At 35.9% G+C, this 20,760-nt stretch overlaps 1 protein-coding gene across 18 annotated transcripts in view; it reads right to left on the bottom strand.

Annotated features, from left to right (window-relative positions):
* LOC128219795 (muscleblind-like protein 1) overlaps positions 1-20,760 on the bottom strand; it is a 122,850-nt gene that overhangs the window by 75,053 nt on the left and 27,037 nt on the right. Inside the window, exon 1 of one of the 18 annotated variants that reach the window (XM_052927817.1) lies at positions 15,710-15,834. The exons of 13 other annotated variants lie outside the window; for them this stretch is intronic. The gene's annotated coding sequence lies outside the window, so the exon portion shown is untranslated. Of the gene's footprint in view, positions 1-554; positions 760-6,983; positions 7,007-7,187; positions 7,392-7,485; positions 7,599-15,709; positions 15,835-20,760 lie in introns of those variants that run through there. 4 more of the 18 variants (XM_052927819.1, XM_052927811.1, XM_052927821.1 and 1 more) reach the window with 4 other exon arrangements.

The following is a 20,760-nucleotide window of genomic DNA, read 5'->3' on the forward strand; positions in this document are numbered from 1 at the left end:
AATGGCAATTTTAAGATCAGCTTAATTATCTTTCTATATGTAACATCTTTTGAATGTATTTAAAATGTTATCCTTTTTTTGTTTTAACAATGAAAAAACCTATACATATATACATTTTAAAATCAATAAATATTTAGATTTTTCATATCAGCAAGCATAGAGCCAAATTGTAAGAGTCTTTAATAATAACAAAAAGTAATTAAACCATAATCTAAAACAAATATCACTGTTTATGCAATTGTTTTTCTGTCTGTCTGACTTGCAGTGAATGCATATTCCTGACTGTCTGCCTGTCTGTCTACCTGTCTGTCTGACTTGCTGTGAATACATATGTATGTCTGTCTGTCTTTTTGTCTGGGGCAGTGATAATATCTGTCTGTCTGTCTGTCCCGTCCCATTCCATCCGCCCGTCCCATCAGTACGTCCGTCTGTCCTGTCCTGTCCTGTTCGTCCGTCTGTCTGTCTGTTTGACTGGAGAGCACTGGTTTACAGTATATATAATTCAAACAGTATTTACTTTCTACAAACCATTCATAAAGCATTGTATACTATACCTGTTTGAAAATATTTTCCAGATAAAATAATATTCAAAACATATAGTTTACAACTTTTTTTTCCCTTTTAGTTTATATCTCAGTTAGCTATTTGCCAACATATTCTCATGGCAGTTTAATTGACATAACTCACATTCTTCATAAAGAAATAAAACGCAATAATATCCATCAAAACACTGTAGGAAACGAACAAATAATCTCAAAACCCGGAATAATTCTGAGCAATTCTCCAGAATAGCAGAAAACAACTTAATTAAAGTACTTAGGCAAACTTACTGCTTAAAAGTTTTATGTTCTATACCAGTGTTGTAATACAATTCACGCGGACATAAAACAGGGCTAGGAAATTTCCATCTTATGTTTAATGCTTTTTATAAATTATGCAACGGAGTGTGCATCTGAAACAGTGAATCAAAAAGGCATTAAGACGCGCAGCTATGCTTAAAAAATACAAAAACCCAACAGCAAGTACATAATGGCTCACTGTGAGCCCACTTTGCAGAAGCCACACTGGCAGCTGTCAAACAGGCCAAAAACAAAATATTGTTTGGCTCCCCATCCGGCAACCAACCCGCAAGTATTGCCGTAACCCCCAAAACCCCAAAAATTTCAACTATATTTTTTTCTCTTTTTTTACTTTCGACGCAAATCAATCCGAATTTTGAAGGCCATCTGAACTTTTGATCATCCAGAAAGAATTATTTAAAAACACAATAAATTATTGTACCTATCTATCTACTCAACACATTCTTCAAGGGTTACGAGGGAGAAGAAATAAACAATATGTTATCATTGGCCTTTCAATCCTCTTCTATTCTAATGAAGAAAATAAGGCAAGAATTTTTCATTTACAATATAATGCTGCAGACTCGTAAAAATGAATATTACATGATCAGACCATCATGTGGTACATAAAGGCTTTTCTGCTGCAACAGATACTTCACGTCTTTTTTGATATAGTCAAAGTACATTATCATCGGGGACGTAGCCAGACCACTATAGAAAAGCAGGAATATGCGAGAAGTGGGGATTGAAAATCGCTCCAAAATCCTTTTGACAGTATTCAATCATTATTTCCTCTCTAGCAAAAAAGATCAAAAGCTGTTTTCAAATAAACTTAAGATTTTAAAGAATTGAATTGTGGGTTTCACTCCCCCCAAAAGTAAATCTATAAACTCTGACTGGTACCATGAGCGATTTGGCGAATATTTCATGTATCATATGGAACTAACTATTGATAAGGCCGCTCATTACTCTGCACAGCATATGTACATGGACAGTTTGAAAACAGTTAAAATGACTTCCCAAAGCTTCCATCAAGGCAGTTGACCGTCTTGTCGGTGCAAACAGAAACACCATCATTCTTGATTAACTAACCCAGTCCCACAATGGCGTAATTCAAACAATATTTTTATCTCAGAGTTATGGGATTTGCATATTCTCATAGTAAACATGTAGATAAAGTTTTATGTTAATACATTAAAGGATTTTGGCTTATGGTTTTGCATGAAGCTGATTACAAAACCAAAGCTTTGACAATGCCCTGACTTTTTTCTTCCAAAAAAAGGACAACCTAAACATACAGATTTGGGGAATGATGTACAGGCTGTGGCCGACAGTTCTGACGAGAAACTATGCCAGTGACCACCACTCCTACTACAATGACCCCCTGCCAGGCATGTTGACCATCCAAGAGTGACTTTAAAAATGATCGTTAACACGTATATAAGGTATTAAAGATATTTATTGGTATGTTTCTTAACTGAAATAGCATTACACAAACGTTCTATGACTAATATTACCTGAAACAAACAGACTGCCATATATTAGAGGATGTAATCTCCCTCCACCTCACAAACTGAATATTCATATAGTTTCTCTCTGAATTCTGCATAAACAAATTAGTGCTGGACGAATTTGGGAGTCCACACACTGAAAACTGGCCAATTTTGTCAGTTTCGTCCCTCTGACCTGACATACCTAATATACCCCCACTAATCCCATCTAATTTCATGTATGACAAAACTGGAGTGGGTGGTGGTGAACAGTCTTCATTGTAACAGGCTTGCCCATTGCTCCAGATAGTGATTTTGAATTGGGCTAGCAGAAATTTCTGGACAGTATCCTGATCCTGATATCACTTTATAACAAGGGAAATAATTGCCCAAGGACAATTGTGCACATTGTCTGATCACTGAAATGCTAATTGAATTGTAGTAGTGGTTCATCATAATCAAGCGGCCCCTAAGTATACCGCACCTGACAAAATTATGAAGTTTTTCATCGGTGTACAGCCAAAAAACAAAAGAATATTGAAAGTTTCAATGAACAACACCATATTCATCGTCACCCAAAGCTAATATACATGCCATTATCAACCAGCAGGGGCAAAAATCACCTGGAACATTTATCCTACCCAGGTTTCTCAGCGGGAGATCAATATAAGCCCCAAATTACCAAAAAACAACAGGATTTTATTAATTTTTTATTTATAAATGGGTTATTTACACAATTTTCACACAGGGTTAAATTTTATCAGCATGTTTATGGCTATGCTCTCACTGCCCTGAAGCTTAATTGGATTATCAATAAATTATTGATAGTACATATAAACAATATCCCAGCTATCTCAAAAAGGTACAGGTTTTGCTTATTACATGGTTTTGATAGCACCTTTTGATCTTCTTTTTTTCATGGATATTGCTACCAAGTGTCAAGTGTATACTGATCAGATGAAAGGTGGAATTGTATTGGTTGAATTAATTTTGTAGCCAATCAGATAGCATGTAACAAAATAACAGGATATTGCTCTTCCTCATCTTATGCCAATTTTAAACAAAAGGATTAATAAAGATAAAGGTGACAGTAAATTATTTTGTTGTTAACAGATTAAAATACCTTAAAGACATTAGGCTGTTCTTCTGCAGGTGCATTTTTTACCTACTGTTTACATATTTTTTACATTGCCTTTTTTCAGAAAATGGCCAGAGTGAAACTGAAAGTGGACAAACAACTTTTCATGGGAGAAAACAACTTTTTATGGATAACAATGGTCATAAAAAGGGGATGCAAACACTAACCTGTTCACAATATTCAAATGATTATCAAGTCATTTAGAAAACTTTATACTAATTTCTTTTAACTCGATTTTGATGAAAGCTCATAGCTTGTTTGATCAAGCTGGAGTCCATTTTCTGGGTAGAAATCAGTACTGTTGTCCATTTTGAAAGGCCATGAGAAAGTTTTTTCCCCTAGTTGGGATCGAACCCAAAACCTCTTGGGTGAGAGGAGGACATTCATACAACTGGATCGCACTAATCCTGAGATTAAATTAAATTTGAGCAGTTATGGTGAATCACTGTGTATAGGACAACCTTTTCCCCCCAGAATTCCATAAAAAAATGCCTGTGTCTTATCTATAGTATTAAGCTTTTAACATTTTGTTTTCGAAGTCCATTTCTGGCAGAAATTGCTTTAATATAGAGAAATAAATGGAAGAAAAGGTTTTTGTTTACATTTCACTTCAAAGGGCTCTCACTCACATTGATTGATGGAGTTAGTTATATATTGGCAGTGGAAATTCGGGTATTGTTAGCATCAGCAGACAAGAACAAATAAACGTAATTAAATATTTTAAAGTTTCAATATACTGGTTGAGAAGCAGTTTCCGACGGAAAGCAGTTTCCGACAAATCGCTTTTTCGCGTACTTTCTTTTTATCTTCATAAAAAAGGTATTGCAATTCAATTATATGGTTACTAGGCAATCAAAAGATGAAGTTTTTACCGAGACACTTAAATAACTTTTATTATTATTTAATGTTTAATGTTTATTTTTCAATTTGTACACAAACTTGCACGTGGGGGATCGTCACGCGCAGCGCATTGCGCATGCGTGTGAATCTAATTTGCATATCTATGAATAGCTACAAGGTTGGCCTTAGTTGACTTATACAAACGATGATCATTGTGTACATATTTGCGAACACTGTTGTCATGCTAGTTTTACACCCACATTCACTAAAATGATTACAAACACAAGTTCTTATTAGAAATGAAACAAAATATCATTGATATTTAGTGTCTGCCTGATTTCCAGAATGATGATTGACTGGCGTAAGTTTTTAGGTTTAATTTTTGGTAAATGCTGAAAAATTAAATAATAGTTCTCGTATTATAGTCTTCTATTTAGTATATTGAATAAATGGATAAAAAAACACACAATAGGCACCTAAAATCTGCCGCGTATTTGATTTGTCGGAAACTGCTTCTCGTTAACAGCTAATCAGAACAGTGTAAGTACCCTCTTGGCGCCCCCATTAGATACACTATATGTGACGTCACACATGTGAAAAATATATCAACAATAGCAGCTTGAGCTGTAGTTATCTAAAATGTAAACAATCTTAGTAGGAATTTTAACACGTATTAATAAATCAATAAACACTTGTAAAAACTGTCGGAAACTGCTTCTCAACCAGTATGGTATAATTTAGCTTCTTTCCCGATTTTTCTTGTACGGATTTACAGGACCTGCTCAACATAACCACAGTTTCATTGTTTTGAGGTACACAGCCATATGTAGAAGTGACGGGGGGAAGTAACTCGAGACTTCAAGAGTTTCATTATCTCACTTGAAACCTTTTCATGGTTACCGCTCACATTGTCCAAGTTTTATGTTTTATATATACAATATAGGTATAGTTGCTATATAATTCATACATAATAGCCCTGATTTCTATGCCATCCATCCATTAAGGAAGTAATAATTATTAACTTCAATTTCTTTCTTTAACCAGAAGGGGATGATAACTCTTTCGTGTAGATCCAAAAATTTGACCATGCTCGAAATTCTTTTCTCCCTCCTCAGATAAGTAGATCCAATAATTTAACCATGCTAGAAATTCTTATCTTGCCCACGGGCGAAGATAAAATGCCCGTATGGAACTCCTTTTTAATGGTCGCCACATTGTAATTACCTCCCTTGTTGAAGACTGTCGTCTGTAGTATCATGGAAACCTTGTCTTGTGGCAATATTTAGAACGCTAATTAATTATTTCTCGCTTCAAATGTCACCATAAAACAGTTTTCACATACCTTTCAAGAAATAATGCTTCACTCTCCTTAGAACTATTTAAAGACCGATTTGACTATTAAGATAATCTGAATCAGTGCGGGCATATCCATGACAACCACGAATTAGCGCATATCCATACGCAATTATTTTCACTAAGCACAAAAGAGTTCCGGTAACCTTGGAAACCTTGTCTTTTCTCAATATATACAAACCTAATTAATAATTTATCGCTTCAAATGGCACCATAAAAAAGTTTTAACACTCTATTATAGAAAAAATGCTGCACTCTCCCCAGAACTATTTAAAGAAAGGTTTAAATTTACATAATCTGAATCACTGAGCAAACATCCATGACAACGACAAATGATCACATCTATACACACATAATTTTCACTACGCACAAAAGAGTTCCAGTGAAAAATGCAGTTTTGCTTTGTTTTGTTTATTTCGTTTATCTGTGGTTGGAGAAAAAGTATCTTCCATAGCCGCTCGTGTAAGATAGTTCATCCCAACCCTCGCGCAGGGTGTTCTGCAGAATTTCAGTAAACCTCGTTTCCGCAAAACACCCTGCGCTCAGGTCAGGATGAACTTATCTTACACTCTCGGCCATGGAAGATACTTATAATCTTATATTGGTACACAATTCTTTTAGAGGCATGTATCAAACTAATCTACTACAATAGCTATTGGCTAAGTGGTTTTATTGTTTGCTTTTAAGATGAAATATCCTTAAAATATTCCAACGCATTATTATCATAATCTGTTATTTAATAACACACATAATGGAGTGCAAATTTCAATTGTCAAAATCTTCATAATTTTCATTATTATTCCAGAAATATATTTAGGATATCAATAGACAGGAAATTGTTATTTACATTAACTTTCTTCACATTGAAAATCTATGTACATTTCCCTCTGTACAAACAGACCCATAAAATTTACTGTCTCTTTAAGGACACCAATCAGAGAAATCAATCAATTGTCAATTATTGATGTGAAATCTACAATATTGTTCACTGTGTAAAGCGCTTACATTGGATGGTTGGACCATACTTTTTCTCAAACAAAAATCAAACAGAACGAATCATTTTGCGTAATATATTACAGGCAACACAATTAATATTCCTGATTCATTCTTCATAAAGTGTCACAAAAAGTATGATAATTTCTAAAACAACATTAAACATTTGCCATTAAGCCATTAACAGGTCATCATGAACCTGAACAGACCTTTCAAAATGGTTTTTTTCTTTGTTTAGTTTTTCAAAACCAGCCATTCAACATATGTCACCATGCCAGCCGGAATGATAATCAATTTAATCAAGAAGAAATCAAACTACAACAATTTCACCTGTTATATTTTGGCGGGAATCAATTATCATAGTCAACATCCAGAGACACAAAGTTATTCTGAGGTGAAGGAAGATAAGTCCAATCAATACATTCATTACAAACTGTGTTAAAATGCAATGAGGAAAGGTGTCTTTTATCACCGTTAATCTACACTAATCAATTAGCTTCCCTGCCACCATCAATAATATCAGAGTTTACTTACCTGGTATTGGGTTTACTTTATAATCCCCATGTCTCCTTGCTAATGGTCAGTTTATTAAACAGTGCACAAATGGTTAACAAGCACTCATATAATGTTAAACCACAAGAAAACTACAATACACAGTCTAGCATGTGCTAAATGCAGACTGGTTTGTGTTTTTCCCCATTTCAATATGGCCGACTGAAGTGAACTGTGTTACGTGTAAGTCAGTGGGCTGGCAAGATCGATCAATTGCCTTTTTTGTTTACAAATTTAACCTCAAATTATACATCATTAGTAAATTTACATATGTAATTACTTTTCTACTCACTAACTGCGTTAAAACCTGCTTAAACAATCAAATGTTCACATCAGAAAGCAGACACCTCCCCCCAAATCGATAGTGGTCTAACCCTCAAGTGGATGAATAGTGTAGAATCTTTCTTTACTTGTCCGTCTCTGTACACAACTATAAAACACAGTGAAAGATAAAGGTAAACAAAAGCACAGGGAGCAGTCAAAATTTAAATTCAAACTGAGATAAAATAAATTGAAAATTGAGACGTTGGACTACTGATATTAAAAGCTGCATAGAGATAGATCACATTAAGACGTTTATTTGTATGCCGCTCACGCGTAAAATAGCTTTTTCTAACATCTTAAAGAAGCTTGATCAATCAGGGATGTGTTCGTTTAGATTAAGTGGTGAATTAATGACAGTTTAAAAACTCTTGCATAAAAATATTCACAAAATAAATTAAATCGTCAATTTGAATTGGTCTGTCATTTTGTAGCAGTAGGATGGATGGTTTTCTTTATGATTGATGGATGCCGGTAGTCTTACTTTCATATACACTGCTTTTAATTTTTATAATATTAAAGCTCTTGGCAATATGTCATCTAAAATATTATTTATACATATCAATATTATTTTAACATCATATACTAGTGTAAAATGAAGGAACATAAACATGTATGACATGAAAATGTTATCATTAAATTTAAATGGTAAAAAGTGATAAAAAATTTTTTTGTAATTATTCAACTTGGAAGTAAAAAAACAACAATCTCTAAATATTACATGCCCTTTTATGATGCAGCTCATAGAGCCAAGATTGTTGACCCTGTCCAAGATCAAATGAGAGTTCTACATGACACTGAGTCTAGACACACACTGTGCACTGGTCTTATCTCTACAGGTGAACCAAAGGTCAAACAGTCAATGCATATAGTTTCACCTGGTGCAAATAATGGCTTCACAGCCAGTAAGGGAAGTCATCCATATAGACTGAATGAATGGTATTATGAAAGACACCTTTGCATTTAGTTTTCATCTAGCGCCTATCTTCGTTATGGCAAACCAGTCAGTAGGGGAAGTAACCCATCTAAACAACATGGCTTTGAAGGAAGGTAAATAGTTTTAACCTGGTTTAAAATAGTATTGTTTTATTAGAATGTGGTCTTCTTAAAACTATTACTTAGCAATTGCATACCAGTTTATAAGTCTTTTATCTAATCTACATGGTGACCAAGGGAGGCAATTTTTCACATATTTTTAACCTGGTAATATATCTTTACCATGACCTCACTGCCAATAATATCCTCATAGTCAGTAAGGTAAATAACCCATCTTGTGTACATGGTGATGAAGGGAGTCAACTTTACATACATATTTCACACTGTGCATCCCTTGCATGGCCTCACAGCGAATAAGGGAAGTAACTAACTTAAAATGAATAATGAAAATGAATGGAGGCAACTTCACTTGTAAATTATACTTTCTACATTGAAAGATATGACAACACCAGTAAATATAAGGTAAAGAAGAAAGTCCACTCTATATAAATAAATTTCCCAACTATAACTGTCGGGAATAAAGAATGGTAGGATTTTCAGACTGAAAAGTAATAGCTGACCCATTATTAGGACCAGCCAGTCAGCCCCTCAAGGTGTATATGGACCGAGGTGTTAGCTGATGTCCATTCACTTTCGGAGGCTAACCAGTCCATATAATGTCATTTGCCCAAAGTGATGTGTTATATTTATGATATTTATTATCTGAAATTTTATAATATCATTCAATATTTGTAAATTGCTTTTCATGTGTTTTATTGAACAAATATGTTGTCTAGTCATATCTACTTGTCAATTTTACGCCGTTGTTAAAATCGCATGTTGCACTCAACAGTTAAATGAGTCCCTTAAATATTGTATGGACTGGTGACATCATAAGACTGGATTTTTATTATAATTTACTGATATACAGACCAAACAGCTTGGTAAATACAAAGAGGTATAATATTTCAATTTATTATAGCCTATCAATTCCTTTTCCATATCAAACAGTGAAAATACAGCTCATGAAATTGAAAAATCTGTTTCACGCTCCTTTCTTGTACACATAGCAGTATAGTAATATGAGTTGAGTGCTACCTTTAACAGACTGATGTTTTTTTTAATTTTTTTACAAAATAAACTTACTTTTAAGTAACATATTGTTTGGTGTATAAACATGCAGTTTTCATGTAATTAATTCAGCACGTTTTCTAGACAATCATGTGCATTATAAAAATTGTTTACCATTAAACTAATAATGTACCAATGGATTCAAACTATTTCTCAAAATGATAGAATGGTAAATTAAAGCCATGCGCAGTGTTTTTCATCATTTGCAAAATCATAACACACAAAAAAAGCATTTAATCGACTATAAAGCAGCATGTTTTTATGATGAGGAAAACTTTCAAAGGTGAAGGTTTTAACAGCTTAAAATGACTCATATCATCTGCAATAGTGCAACTTGGACATGTTTGTATAATATCAGTTTTCATGAACACGCTATCAATCACTTTTATCATGCTGAGTTTAACTCCACTTTCAAGTGTCTCTCCGTCATCTTGCAAATCTGAATAGAAATATTATATCATCCCAATTATATCTCCAAATGGATTTATTCAGAGGGAATAACAAGAATTAGGATCTAGCCTTTAAGAAGATTACCAGCACGTTATCGCGCCACTTGAATACTTCCGGGGTAAAGAACGCCCTTTATAAACTACCATCTTTTAACCCATATAAGGTGAACCTTTCACATGCAAAACCTATCATAATGTTATATTATGGTGTAAACATAAATTATGTAATGGTTTATTTTAGTTCCAAATGAATGAATCTTAAAACAATCTGATTTTAGTGTTCCACATACCATTAAAGAATGATTCAATAAAGTTAAACAGTCCACAGTTATAGATCTGAAAGGTTTTTAAAAGCTTTTTACACGTACGTAATTTTGGCTCGCTACTTTTAATGGAATTTTACGATATAAGGTATTAACAAAAACTGTTTTCTACGCTTTAGCTGACATAAAGCCCAAACAATTCTGAAATATTTATATAAAAAATGCAAATAAAGTGGAAGATCTCTAACATATATAATCCAATTATTATGTAGACACTCTTAGAACACACCAACATAGGAGGTACATGAACATATGAGATAACATCAACATAGGCCATTACATCAACATGAGCGATGACATCAACATAGGAGGTACATGAACATATGAGATAACATCAACATAGGCGATGACATTAACATAGGAGCTGACATCAACATAGGAGCTGACATCAACATAGGAGCTGATAAGCTAGATAAGAGGTGGCATCAATATAGGATGTGAAACATAGGAGCTGACATCAACATAGGAGCCACATCAACATAGGAGCTGACATCAACCTAGGAGCCACATCAACATAGGATCTTATTTCAACATAGGATTTGACATCAAAATAGGAGCTGACATCAACATACTGAAGACATGACATCAACATAGAAGGAGACACCAACATTGGAGTTGACATCAACAAAGATAGGAGCTGACATCAACATAGGAGGTGACATCAACATAGAAGCTGACAACAACATAGGACCTGACATCAACATAGAAGGAGACACCAACATTGGAGTTGACATCAACAAAGATAGGAGCTGACATCAACATAGGAGGTGACATCAACATAGGAGCTGACATCAACATAGAAGCTGACAACTACATAGGAACTGACATCAACATAGGACCTGACACCAACATAGAAGGAGCTTACTTCAACACAGGACCTGACACCAACATAGAAGGAGCTTACTTCAACACAGGACCTGACACCAACATATAAGGAGCTTACTTCAACACAGGACCTGACATCAACATATAAGGAGCTTACTTCAACACAGGACCTGACACCAACATATAAGGAGCTTACTTCAACACAGGACCTGACACCAACATATAAGGAGCTTACTTCAACACAGGACCTGACATCAACATAGAAGGAGCTTACTTCAACACAGGACCTGACATCAACATAGAAGGAGCTTACTTCAACACAGGACCTGACATCAACATATAAGGAGCTTACTTCAACACAGGACCTGACATCAACATAGAAGGAGCTTACTTCAACACAGGACCTGACACCAACATAGAAGGAGCTTACTTCAACACAGGACCTGACACCAACATAGAAGGAGCTTACTTCAACACAGGACCTGACATCAACATATAAAGAGCTTACTTCAACACAGGACCTGACATCAACATAGAAGGAGCTTACTTCAACACAGGACCTGACATCAACATATAAGGAGCTTACTTCAACACAGGACCTGACATCAACATATAAGGAGCTTACTTCAACACAGGACCTGACATCAACATATAAGGAGCTTACTTCAACACAGGACCTGACACCAACATATAAGGAGCTTACTTCAACACAGGAGCTGACATCAACATATAAGAAGCTTACTTTAACACAGGACCTGACACCAACATATAAGGAGCTTACTTCAACACAGGAGCTGACATCAACATATAAGGAACTTACTTCAACACAGGACCTGACACCAACATATAAGGAGCTTACTTCAACACAGGACCTGACACCAACATATAAGGAGCTTACTTCACCACAGGACCTGACACCAACATAGAAGGAGCTTACTTCAACACAGGACCTGACATCAACATAGAAGGAGCTAACTTCAACACAGGACCTGACATCAACATAGAAGGAGCTTACTTCAACACAGGACCTGACACCAACATAGAAGGAGCTTACTTCAACACAGTACCTGACACCAACATATAAGGAGCTTACTTCAACACAGGACCTGACATCAACATAGAAGGAGCTTACTTCAACACAGGACCTGACATCAACATAGAAGGAGCTTACTTCAACACAGCACCTGACATCAACATATAAGGAGCTTACTTCAACACAGGACCTGACATCAACATAGAAGTAGCTTACTTCAACACAGGACCTGACACCAACATATAAGGAGCTTACTTCAACACAGGAGCTGACACCAACATATAAGGAGCTTACTTCAACACAGGACCTGACACCAACATAGAAGGAGCTTACTTCAACACAGGACCTGACACCAACATATAAGGAGCTTACTTCAACACAGGACCTGACATCAACATAGAAGGAGCTTACTTCAACACAGGACCTGACATCAACACATGACCTGACACCAACATAGAAGGAGCTTACTTCAACACAGAACCTGGCACCAACATAGAAGGAGCTTACTTCAACACAGGACCTGACACCAACATAGAAGGAGCTTACTTCAACACAGGACCTGACATCAACATAGAAGGAGCTTACTTCAACACAGGACCTGACATCAACATAGAAGGAGCTTACTTCAACACAGGACCTGACATCAACATAGAAGGAGCTTACTTCAACACAGGACCTGACATCAACATAGAAGGAGCTTACTTCAACACAGGACCTGACATCAACATAGAAGGAGCTTACTTCAACACAGGACCTGACATCAACATAGAAGGAGCTTACTTCAACACAGGACCTGACATCAACATAGAAGGAGCTTACTTCAACACAGGACCTGACATCAACATAGTAGGAGCTTACTTCAACACAGGACCTGACATCAACATATAAGGAGCTTACTTCAACACAGGACCTGACATCAACATATAAGGAGCTTACTTCAACACAGGACCTGACATCAACATAGAAGGAGCTTACTTCAACACAGGACCTGACATCAACATAGAAGGAGCTTACTTCAACACAGGACCTGACATCAACATAGAAGGAGCTTACTTCAACACAGGACCTGACATCAACATAGAAGGAGCTTACTTCAACACAGGACCTGACATCAACATAGAAGGAGCTTACTTCAACACAGGACCTGACATCAACATAGAAGGAGCTTACTTCAACACAGGACCTGACATCAACATAGAAGGAGCTTACTTCAACACAGGACCTGACATCAACATAGAAGGAGCTTACTTCAACACAGGACCTGACATCAACATAGAAGGAGCTTACTTCAACACAGGACCTGACATCAACATAGAAGGAGCTTACTTCAACACAGGACCTGACACCAACATATAAGGAGCTTACTTCAACACAGGAGCTGACACCAACATATAAGGAGCTTACTTCAACACAGGACCTGACACCAACATAGAAGGAGCTTACTTCAACACAGGACCTGACACCAACATATAAGGAGCTTACTTCAACACAGGACCTGACACCAACATATAAGGAGCTTACTTCAACACAGGACCTGACACCAACATATAAGGAGCTTACTTCAACACAGGACCTGACAACATATAAGGAGCTTACTTCAACACAGGAGCTGACACCAACATATAAGGAGCTTACTTCAACACAGGACCTGACACCAACATAGAAGGAGCTTACTTCAACACAGGACCTGACACCAACATATAAGGAGCTTACTTCAACACAGGACCTGACACCAACATAGAAGGAGCTTACTTCAACACAGGACCTGACATCAACACAGGACCTGACACCAACATAGAAGGAGCTTACTTCAACACAGGACCTGACACCAACATAGAAGGAGCTTACTTCAACACAGGACCTGACACCAACATAGAAGGAGCTTACTTCAACACAGGACCTGACACCAACATAGAAGGAGCTTACTTCAACACAGGACCTGACATCAACATAGAAGGAGCTTACTTCAACACAGGACCTGACATCAACATATAAGGAGCTTACTTCAACACAGGACCTGACATCAACATAGAAGGAGCTTACTTCAACACAGGACCTGACATCAACATATAAGGAGCTTACTTCAACACAGGACCTGACATCAACATATAAGGAGCTTACTTCAACACAGGACCTGACATCATCATAGAAGGAGCTTACTTCAACACAGGACCTGACATCAACATATAAGGAGCTTACTTCAACACAGGACCTGACATCAACACAGGACCTGACACCAACATATAAGGAGCTTACTTCAACACAGGACCTGACACCAACATATAAGGAGCTTACTTCAACACAGAACCTGGCACCAACATAGAAGGAGCTTACTTCAACACAGGACCTGACACCAGCATATAAGGAGCTTACTTCAACACAGGAGCTGACATCAACATAGGAGTCTTTAGCAAATTAATTATTGAGCTTGAATTCAAGGAGAATGATGAAATCAACATAGATTATGACACCAGTATAACAGCTCAATAAAATAATATGACAGCAAAGCAAAGGCATATGGGTGAAACAATTCTTCAGAAATGAATGACTACATGTCACAATGATATGAACACAGGAGGTAAAATGCAAGAAATGTAGAAATGTTGGTGTTGTTGTCACATGACAACCATAGTAATTATTGGATTAGGCATAAATTAATACCAGCTTGAGAACAATATTAACAATGACATTGGATATAAGCGATGATAACATTAATATAGTTATTAAGGACTCATCATACTTACTCTACATAGATATACAGCAGTTAACTTCAAAATCAAAAGGAAATTAGACAACACTATTGACAGATATGATTTTATACTGAGTTAAACAACTGTGAGTCCCATATCATGTACAGTAAAAACATATTTTATGGTCAACATCATTTTTTGTCCAATGAGAAGGAAGTAGCTTTAAATTTGCCAATACGTTTATTTCAGTAAGTCAGCTGTCAGCCATTTTAATCAAGAGAAGCGGTAGATGTAAACAGTGTTAGTTGGTAGTTCACACTATATTATATAAAACACTAACAGTTGTGTCAAGAGGAAAAAAATAGTGTCATGTAAGTGTGTACTAACTACTTTTAGAATAAAAACTACATTTCAGCCAATGAAATTGCAGAAAGGCTATCATTAAGTACAAGGCTTATTCATTACGAATTCAACTTTCGCGGCTGTTTAAAGGTCCGCCTACTGCCACTCATCTGATACACACTCCCTGCGTCAGAGATTGTGTTGACAATGTGTCAGCCAATGAGGTAGTATTCTAAGACAGTAAGATGACCTGAAGTAACATATTAATGAGTAAGAAAAGCTTGTTTGCTTTGCTCACTCCGCCCCGTCTTAATCATTAAAATACTACTTTAATGTCATCTAATTATTAATTAAAATTCACTTCCTAATAACCAACACAATTATTATTATTATTATTATTATAAAGAATTCTTACCAGGTTTTTCAATTAAAGAAGGTGAAATTTAACTCAAAAGCAACTCACACTCACTAATTTCCTAATCTCTCTTCAGGTTAAAATCCGAACTCAAGACATGATGATTAAGATGTTCACTATAAAATGAAAATACATGTTTTTTATCGTCTTATCTGTTGTATATAGAAGAGGTTATTTAATTATTCGCTTAAGGCCCAATGCTTAATGCATGTTGTACAGGTAAAACACTAATCATTCATTACAAACTCTTTCATCCTAATGTGTTTATTACTTGCCTTGTGCATGTCATCTCATTTTATATTGAAAATGATTGTAACAAAAAAATACAATGACATGTACAACTCAGCTGCACTTTATTTCCAGGTATATATGTTCGAAATGGAATTGTAATGGCAATGAACTTTACAAAACTTTCCATTGTTAATTTGTTGTAAATCCTAATTGGAAAAAATATTTTAGGTAATAAGAGTTTTATACAACTGTAATGAAGGCTTCTTGGAAAATCAAATCATGGAGACTTCCTTAATCAAACATTCAAATTGATGTTTATAAGGGGCAAATCTAATATGAAAACAGCCAAATATATATAGAACTATGACAGACAGACTGCAGCGAACTTCTAGCAGAGATATGTTCTGGTACTTCACAAAGAGACAAGCAGCCCAATCAAGGAAATACAGATTGACACGTTTTGATAGGAAACATGTTCAGCATCAAACCAGCTCCAACAATAACTGCAATGTTCCCCTATAAGCAGAAGAGCTCAAAACAATGAATATTAGACAGTTCCATGGTAAGAGGGTCCAGGGATTAGACAGTCCCAGGAACAGAGGGTTCATGGTTCGAACACTGCTCAGAGCTTGGTTAATGAAAGGATTAAATAATTGTCACCCATTAATGGTCAAAATAAAGGTTCTATAATCAAATTAATGTAGCTGATTTTAAAACAATATATAAACAAGAGATGTTAGTGAAACATTTATGCCCCCTTGGGAGCCAAATTGTTAGTAGGATTTGGACACTTAAATAAAATATGGACAATCAGAAAACCTTTTTTCAGCTTACAGTCACACTGACCTTGACCTTTGACCCACTGACCTCAAAATCAATAGGGTTCATCTGCTGGTCATGACCAATAAGCCTACCTAGTATGAGGTCCCTGGGTCAAAGCGTTCTCAAGTTATTGATCGGAAACCGTTTTTCATGTTAAGGTCACACTGACCTTGACCTTTGACCCACTGACCTCAAAATCAATAGGGTTCATCTGCTGGTCATGACCAATACACCTACCAAGTATGAGGTTCCTGGGTCAAAGCGTTCTCAAGTTATTGATCGGAAACCGTTTTTCATGTAAAAGTCACACTGACCTTGACCTTTGACCCACTGACCTCAAAATCAATAGGGTTCATCTGCTGGTGATGACCAATACACATACCAAGTATGAGGTCCCTCGGTCAAAGCGTTCTCAAGTTATTGATCGGAAACCATTTGGTATTCCGACCGACCGACAGACAGACAGACCGACCGACCGACCGACATGTGCAAAACAATATACCCCACTTTTTTCAAAAGGGGGCATAATAAAATTATGTTCATTGCATTTCTTCAGAGCTTGTGATACTTGTTCATCATTGTAATTTGATAAATTGTAACTTATCCTCTTTTTTCCAGATGTGAATTTAGGTTTGCCTTTTTACATGCATGACTTTTATAAAAGATGGAAACTTTCTACTAATGGATAAAAAATTGAACAAGAGTGCCATACAGTGAATGCTGGTTTGTTTTTTAATTAGTCGAAAAGGGGCTTAACTCTACAATGTTTAAATTCAGAGCTATTGGCCTTATCGTGTGCATAATGTCTTTTGCAGCATGTGTATAAAGCTTAATTTGATTATCTTGAACATTTTTTTGAGTTATGAGCAATCTTAAAATTTTGCACTACTGTGAATGCCGTTACGACGCTGACGACACCAAGGCTATGACATTACCCAGAGTTTTTTCTTCGAAAAGAAACGTTGGGCTAACAAAACTGACAAAGGGCAAAGGAGCAGACATTGGAAATCAATCTTCCCTCAGACAAGTAGATTAATCCAATGATTAAAAGATTTCCTAAAATGAAGAAAAACCTTATCAAAGACAGTCTGCGCACATTTCTTAATCACTAGGTGTAAAGAACAAACTTTGTCGCTACAAGAACTGAAAACCGGAAATCAGAATCAATAGACAGAATTAGCTGTTTGGAAAAAGATTAAAGAGCACCTGACAAATAGAAACATTGATGCAATAAAAATTGTATTTTCCAAAAATGGAAACAATGAATGCATTTGGGTATAATTTCCGGTAGATTTGTGCGCAGCAGGGGATTTACTTAGTCAATAATATCACATTTCTGTGTTCAAAATTAAATGTTATTTACATATTACAAAAATCAGAAGTAATTATTAAAAAAAATGAGTTGAAAATCAACATGAATGGTTGCTAATGAATTGGAAAGGGTTCGCATGAATGGGCTCCAATATAAGTGCAGAAGGGGTCAAAATTGGGGAGGGGGTGGGTGGGGTTTGTGGTAGTTTGATTTACCTTCTTATTTTTTGCCAGGAGCAATTCAAAGTTCCGTTTTTTAACAGTTTTAAAAGTATCTCAAATTATAAGTCTGAAAATTGCAGGCAAAGTACGATCCTTAGTAAACAAGATGGAGGCACAACCTTGACCTTAGGCTTGGCTGACAGCTTACGTAGTCAATCACACTATATTTACTCTTTAAAACCGCCTACCAATCCGCGACCCATGAATGTCATACACACAAAAATAACACACAAAAAAAACCAGATCCGGTTTTCAGACACTTCAAAACCACAAGGTTGCTTAATAATTATGATACGTCACATAATAGCGAGTCTCATTTTGGGGGGAAACCTGAAAATTTCATATGACTCAAAAAATATTATAGTTGTCAAGAATCCTAGTCAGAATTTGACCAAAAAGAAACAAAAAAAGTCTGAAACATAACAGATAAATTTGTCTTTCAATGTTTTGTACATTCGTACCACATCCACCAAATCCTATGACAATTAGCTTTGACAAGGAAAGAATGTCTTTCCATTTATTTTTCCTCAAAACCACTTTAACATGCACAAAACTCCCAGAAGCCCTTGTACTTTCTAATTTCCCCTCCAAGTTCTGCTTGAAAGCTAAAACAATTTGTAAGTGCCAAGGACTTTTTTCTAATGTAATGAAGATGAAATACAGTCTAAATATCTCCGAAGAAATAGTTGTTTGGAATTCTGACACTAAGAATTCCCCAAGCACAGGATGACAACTGTTTGGTTCTCGTGCATATACTTGGGGGAATACCAGGTACTCATTATGAAAGCAAGGACTGTCACAGGAATGTGACAAATGCCCCCAAAAAGCCTCTTTGGACAGAAAAAAACATTAGTATTTCATTTGTTGGGCCTTTATGGACTGATTGGCCTCATTTCTAGTTGTTGAAATGGGCCCCAATGTTCAACACTTCACTGGAGGATCTTTCTCTTTGAACAATACTGATTTCTACCAAGTTTATAAAGAAGCATGACAACTATTGTATCGAGTCTTGGCCATCTTTCACAGCAGCTGCTCCTTTATGATATTTTTTATCTGTTTTTCATATCACATTTAGTTAAGAGTGCCATGCAATGCTTGTCTGCTGTTATTTTAGTTGAAATGGACATATAATGACAATTCTGAAGCTGACACCAGGTTTAGCCAAATGATATACTCAAAATGATAAATTCAAAGATTCTAGATCACTTTAATAACTCTCTGGCAATTTGTCTGCATCATTTTAAAAGCAATTTTGTGAAACAGCCTTTAAAGTAACTATATAACGATCAATAAATGACTCTATATGGCTAATTATCTGATACAGTGACCAGAAATATCTCCCTTCATAATGTCTGAAACAATATCCTACAATCAATTTACAGCCGTTCATTAAAGCAACTTCTCCCGACATACCAATCCCTTAATAAACCAGAAATTCCCCCGGTTTTATTTCCTTAGATCACCAGGAGACAGTAAAGTAACCAATAAAACAGCGTGCCAAGACTTTAACTAGGAACCAATTAGGGATCGTCTGGAAGCAACAGGGTTTGTGACTAGCGGCGTAAATATTCCACAATATAGTCTTTTTGTCCTTTTGTGACGATCTTAAAGTTCTAAGACACGGTTCTGTTTCCTCATTTTTGAGAGATTTGTTGGTGCAACAAATTAAAGAAACTTACACAAGCGAAGGTCCCACAGTGTTAAACAAGAGGGCCACAGAGCGAATTAACACCAAAGCTCAGCTGGAATCAAATGAATATTCAGTCGAAAAAGAGGCAAATATTAGAGCCACAGCCAGGGACGCACCTAGCAAAACGCCAAATTATGCTGTAGCATATGAAACAGTTTTGGTTCCTCATAAAAGACATGTAATTATACCTCCAACTTTTGTAATTAATCTGAAGATTTTAATGAGTTGTATAAACAAACAGCGTTTTACTTGTTAAAATTAAGGTTGGCATTCAGAATACTTGAATTGCTAATGCTGAAGAAAACAACACCAAGGCTATAGTGACAATGCAACTGTCTTCTTAAAAAAACAGAATTTTTCACATTATTTTTCTTTGAACTAGATATTGACATATAAAATACCGTGATAATTTGGTAAGACCATAAACTCCACAAAACTTCTTCAAAAGCAATTCTTAATGATAAAGCCTTAAGAACTTAATGATTACTTATTTGCGATTTCATTGGCTGAAAATGTAGGTTCTATTTTAACATAGTTTACAAGATTCAATTTTCTTGTCTACATATATTTCACATGCATCATTTCATGCCTTTATCATGATCAATATCATTCTGATTGATTCAGTTTTCTTGGAAATTCTTGTCTGCTGTTAATGCATACTGTAGCCATAAATATTAAGTTATTTATGCACAAAGTGGATAAGGAAGAAAATCTAGTGTTCATAAGACATGGGAACACCCACAATCCTATTTTTGTCACCCGAGTGCCTCTTTGA

Source organism: Mya arenaria, chromosome 15 (genome assembly GCF_026914265.1).
Source record: "Mya arenaria isolate MELC-2E11 chromosome 15, ASM2691426v1".
Classification (NCBI taxonomy): domain Eukaryota; kingdom Metazoa; phylum Mollusca; class Bivalvia; order Myida; family Myidae; genus Mya; species Mya arenaria.